The sequence below is a fragment of the Arachis ipaensis genome, chromosome B7 (genome assembly GCF_059453495.1).
Source record: "Arachis ipaensis isolate K30076 ecotype BB chromosome B7, ASM5945349v1, whole genome shotgun sequence".
NCBI lineage: Eukaryota > Viridiplantae > Streptophyta > Magnoliopsida > Fabales > Fabaceae > Arachis > Arachis ipaensis.
In genome coordinates this window covers 38,877,376-38,883,066 of record NC_142442.1, presented here as the reverse complement: position 1 = coordinate 38,883,066, position 5,691 = coordinate 38,877,376, and the positions used below count along the sequence as shown (strand labels likewise).

At 36.2% G+C, this 5,691-nt stretch overlaps 1 non-coding gene across 1 annotated transcript; it reads right to left on the bottom strand.

Annotated features, from left to right (window-relative positions):
* Positions 1-2,865: 2,865 nt before the first annotated feature.
* LOC148550896 (small nucleolar RNA R71) lies at positions 2,866-2,969 on the bottom strand. The gene has a single exon (XR_015893495.1). It is a non-coding gene; the product is annotated as a small nucleolar RNA R71 (small nucleolar RNA).
* Positions 2,970-5,691: the final 2,722 nt, after the last annotated feature.

Here is a 5,691-nt window from a genome sequence, read left to right as displayed (position 1 = left end):
AAATTCGACAGTTGATTAGCCGTGCAGAGATCGTACCTGGTATTTTTCACTGAGAGGATCTTACAGCTTGCCATGGAAGGGAGCACGCATGGTTGGAAGGAGGCAATAGGAAATCAGAGGTTCGAAAGCAACAAAGCATCTCCATACGCTTATCTGAAATTCCCACCAATGAATTACATAAGTAACTCTATCTTATTTTATGTTTTATTTATATTTTAATTATCAAAACCTCATAACCATTTGAATCTGTCTGACTGAGATTTACAAGGATGACCATAGCTTGCTTCAAGCCGACAATCTCCGTGGGATCGACCCTTACTCACGTAAGGTTTATTACTTGGACGACCCAGTGCACTTGCTGGTTAGTTGCATCGGAGTTATGAAAAGTGTGGATTACAATTTCGCATACCAAGTTTTTGGCGCCGTTGCCGGGGATTATTCGAGTTTGGACAACTGACGGTTCATCTTGTTGCTTACATTAGGTAATTTTATTTTATGTTTAAACTTTTTATTTTTAGTTTTCGAAAAATTTAAAAAAAATTATTTTATTTTATTCTTCAGAATTTTTAAGAATGAATTCTAGAGTTTCATCATGATCTGTTGAAGCCTGGCTGGCTGTCAAGCCATGTCTAATCTTTTGGACCGAGGCTTTTACTTATCATTGCAAGAGCTTTTTGATTCCCATCAATTTGGCTGTTGTATGTAATGCTCTGCTGAAGCTTGGCTAGCCATTGGCCATGTCTAATCTTTTGGACCGAAGCTTTCAAATAAAGCTTGGTTGGCTATTAAGCCATGTCTAAATTTTTGGACCGAAACTTTAAACTAAAATTGCATGATTCCTGGGATTCTTATTAAAAATTTTGAATTTCTTTAATTTCTTTTTCTAAAATAATTTTCGAAAACTCCAAAAAAAATTAATAAAACCATAAAAACTAAAAATTTTGTGTTTCTTGTTTGAGTTTAGTGTCAAATTTTAAGTTTGGTGTCAATTGCATGTTTTAATTTTTCTTTAAATTTTTGAAAACTCATGCATTGTGTTCTTCATTGATCTTCAAGTTGTTCTTGATGATTTTCTTTATTTGATCTTCAATTTTTCTTGTTTTGTATCTTTTCTTATTTTTCATATGCATTTTCGATTTATTAGTGTCTAAAGTTTAAAAATTTTTAAGTTTGGTATCTTGCATGTGTCTCTTTTCTTAAAAATTTTTAAAAATATGTTCTTGGTGTTCATCATGATCTTCAAAGTGTTCTTGGTGTTCATCTTGACATTTAAAGTGTTCTTGCATGCATTAGTTGTTTTGATCTTAATTTTTTATGTTTTGTTTCATTTTGGTATTTTTCTCTCTCATCATTAAAAATTCAAAAATAAAAAAATATCTTTTCCTTTTTTGTCTCATAATTTCGAAATTTTGAATTGATTTAGTCAAAAAGTTTTAAAATTTAGTTGTTTCTTGTTAGTCAAGTCAAAATTTTAATTTAAAAATTCTATCTTTTCAAATCTTTTTCAAAATCATATCTTTTTCATTTTTTTATATATATTTTCAAAAATTTTAAAAATTTATTTTCAAAATCTTTTCTTACTTTTATTTCATAATTTTCAAAATTAATGCTAACATTTAATGTTTTGAGTCAAAAATTTCAAGTTGTTACTTACCTATTAAAAAAGGTTCAATATTTAAATTCTAGAATCATATCTTTTAGTTTCTTGTTAGTCAAGTAATCAACTTTAATTTCAAAAATCAAATCTTTTTAATTTTCTTTTCAAATCTTTTTCAAAATAAATTTCAATCATATCTTTTTCAAAATTCAATTTAAAAATATTTTCTAATTTCTTATCTTTTCAAAATTGATTTTCAAATCTTTTTCAATTAACTACTTGTCCTTTTTGTTTGATTTTAATTGTTTATTATTTCTTATCTTTTTCAAAACTATCTAACTATTTCTCTCTCTAATTTTCGAAAATCACTAACCTCTTTTTCAAAATTATTTTTAATTAACTAATTGTTTTAAATTTTAATTTTATTTTATCCTTTTTTTATATTTTCGAATACAAACTATTAATTAAAATAAAAACAAAAATATTTCTCTTTTTTTTTTTAAATTAGTATTCGAATTTCTTCTCCCTCTCATCTCTCTCTATTTATTTTATTTATTTACTAACACTTCTCCTCTTAAAATTCGAACCCTCTCCCCCACTCTGTGTTCGAATTTTTCATCTCTTCTCTCTACATCATTCTCCTATTCTTTCCTTCTTCTACTCACATAAAGAAACCTCTATACTGTGACATAGAGGATTCCTCTTCTTTTCTGTTTTCTTCTTTTTCATATGAGCAGGAACAACGATAAAAACATTCTTGTTGAAACTGATCCTGAACCTGAAAGGACTCTAAAGAGGAAGCTAAGAGAAGCTAAAGCACAACTCTCTGGAGAGGACCTGACAGAACTTTTCGAAAAAGAAGAAGACATGGCAGAACCCAATAACAATGGTGGAGATGCAAGGAAGATGCTTGGTGACTTTATTGTACCCTCTTCTGATTTCTGCGGAAGAAGCATCTCAATTCCTGTAATTGGAGCAAACAACTTTGAGCTTAAGCCTCAATTAGTTTCTCTAATGCAGCAGAATTGCAAGTTTCATGGGCTTCCATTGGAAGACCCTCATCAGTTCTTAGCTGAATTCTTACAAATCTGTGACACTGTTAAGACCAATGGGGTTAATCCCGAGGTCTACAGACTTATGCTTTCCCCTTTGCTGTAAGAGACAGAGCTAGGACATGGTTGGATTCACAACCTAAGGAAAGCCTGAACTCTTGGGAAAAGCTGGTCAATGCCTTCTTGGCAAAATTCTTTCCACCTCAAAAATTGAGTAAACTTAGAGTGGAGGTCCAAACCTTCAGACAGAAGGAAGGTGAATCCTTCTATGAAGCTTGGGAAAGATACAAGCAATTGATCAGAAGGTGTCATTCTGACATGCTTTCAGAATGGAGCATCATATGTATATTCTATGATGGTCTGTCTGAATTGTCCAAGATGTCATTGGATCACTCTACTAGTGGATCTCTTCATCTGAAGAAGACGCCTGCAGAATCCCAGGAACTCATTGAAATAGTTGCAAATAACCAGTTCATGTACACTTCTGAAAGAAATCCTGTGAATAATGGGATGACTCAGAAGAAAGGAGTTCTGGAGATTGATACTCTGAATGCCATATTGGCTCAGAATAAAATATTGACTTAGCAGGTCAATATGATTTCTCAGAGTCTGACTGGAATGCAAGCTGCATCCGGTAGTACTAAAGAAGCCTCCTCTGAAGGAGAAGCTTATGACCCTGAGAATCCTGGAATAGAAGAAGTGAATTACATGGGAGAATCCTATGGAAACACTTACAATCCTTCATGGAGGAATCATCCTAATCTCTCATGGAAGGATCAAAAGAAGCCTCAATAAGGCTTCAATAATAATAATGGTGGGAGAAACAGGTTTGGCAATAGCAAACCTTTTCCATCATCTTTTCAGCAACAGACAGAGAATTCTAAGCAGAGCCTCTCTGACTTAGCAACCATAATCTCTGATCTATATAAGACCACTCAATGTTTCATGACTGAAACAAGGTCCTCCATTAGAAACTTGGAGGCACAAGTGGGTCAGCTGAGTAAAAGAGTTACTGAACTTCCTCCAAGTACTCTCCCAAGCAATACAGAAAAGAATCCAAAAAGAGAGTGCAAGGCCATAAATATACCCCATACGGCCGAACCTGGAGAGGAGGAAGAGGCAGTAATTTCCAGTGAAGAAGACCTCAATGGACGTCCACTGGTCACTAAGGAGTTCCTCAATGAGGAACCTAAGGAATTTGAGGCTCATACAGAGACCATTGAGATTCTACTGAACTTACTGTTGCCATTCATGAGCTCTGATGAGTATTCATCCTCTGAAGAGGATGAAGATATTATTTAAGAGCAAGTAGCTCTATATTTAGGAGCAATCATGAAGCTAAATGCCAAGCTATTTGGTAATGAGACTTTGGAGGATGAACCTCCATTGCTCATCAATGAACTAAATGATCTGGTTCAACTGAAATTACCTCAGAAGAAACAGGATCCTGAAAAGTTCTTAATACCCTGTACCATAAGCACCATGACTTTTGAGAAGGCTTTGTGTGACCTGGGGTCAGGAATAAACCTCATGCCACTCTCTGTAATGGAGAAACTAGGGATCTTTGAGGTACAAGCTGTAAGATTCTCATTAGAATTGGCAGACAAATCAAGGAAACAGGCTTATGGATTTGTAGAGGATGTATTGGTGAAGGTTGAAGGCCTGTACATCCCTGTTGATTTCATAATCCTAGACACTAGGAAGGATGAAGATGAATCCATCATCCTTGGAAGACCCTTCCTAGCCACAGCAAAAGCTGTGATTGATGTGGACAGAGGAGAGTTAGTCCTTCAATTGAATGAGGACTACCTTGTGTTTAAGGCTCAAGGATCTCTATCTGTAATCATGGAGAGGAAGCATGAAAAGCTTCTCTCAATACAGAGCCAAACAGAGCCCCCACACTCAACTTCTAAGTTTGGTGTTGGGAGGCCAACATTAAGCTCTGAATCTTTGTGAGGCTCTCTAAGAGCTCACTGTCAAGCTATTGACATTAAAGAAGCTCTTGTTAGGAGGTAACCCAATGTTATTTAATTATATTTATTTGTTTTCTATTGTTATTTTATGTTTTCTTTAGGTTGATGATCATGTGAGGTCACAAAAACAACTACAGAATTAAAGCAAAATAAAAAATAGCATAAAAAATAGCACACCCTAGAGGACAGGCTTACTGGTGTTTAAATGCCAGTAAGGATAGCAGAATGGGCATTTAACGCCCATCCTGGCAGCATTCTGGGCATTAAACGCCAGAATGGGCAGCATTCTGGGTGTTTAATGCCAGAAAAGGGTGTCTGGCGTCTGGCTGGCGTTAAACGCCAGAAATGGCTGACAGACTGGCATTTAACGTCAGAAAAGGGTGTCTGGCTGGCGTTAAACGCCAGAAAGGGGTAGCAGACTGGCGTTTAACGCCAGGAAAGGTAGCAGAGCTGGCATTAAACGCCAGAATTGGCACACAGTGGGCGTTTAAACGCTAGAATAGTGTAGGGACCCAATTTCCTTGACACCTCAGGATCTGTGGACCCCACAAGATCCCCACATACCCCACCTCTTCTTCTCTCCTCTTCACACCTTTCCATAACACTCTTCCCCAAACACCCTTCACCTATCAAATCTTATCCTCTTCTTGACAATCTCCGTGGGATCGACCCTTACTCACGTAAGGTTTATTACTTGGATGACCCAGTGCACTTGCTGGTTAGTTACATCAGAGTTGTGAAAAGTGTGGATCACAATTTCGTGCACCACGCGCCCTTGTGCATATGCACACACCATGATATGCTTTCTGCTGGTGGCGCTCGCATAGATAAGGCGCACGCACATCAAGTAACTCTTGGTTGGTGTGTGCACACACGCACACGTTCTGATTTCTTGTTAAGTTGTGCGCACATACACATGTGTGCATACGCACACCCTCTATTTTCTAGCACCTGTGTTTTTATGATCTAAACATGGTTTTGAACCCCTAAACCCCTATTTTTGCCCTGTTAACCTTAGATCTTACTGGTAAGCTTAGTAATTAATGGAAGATAGGAGTTTAAGGTAACT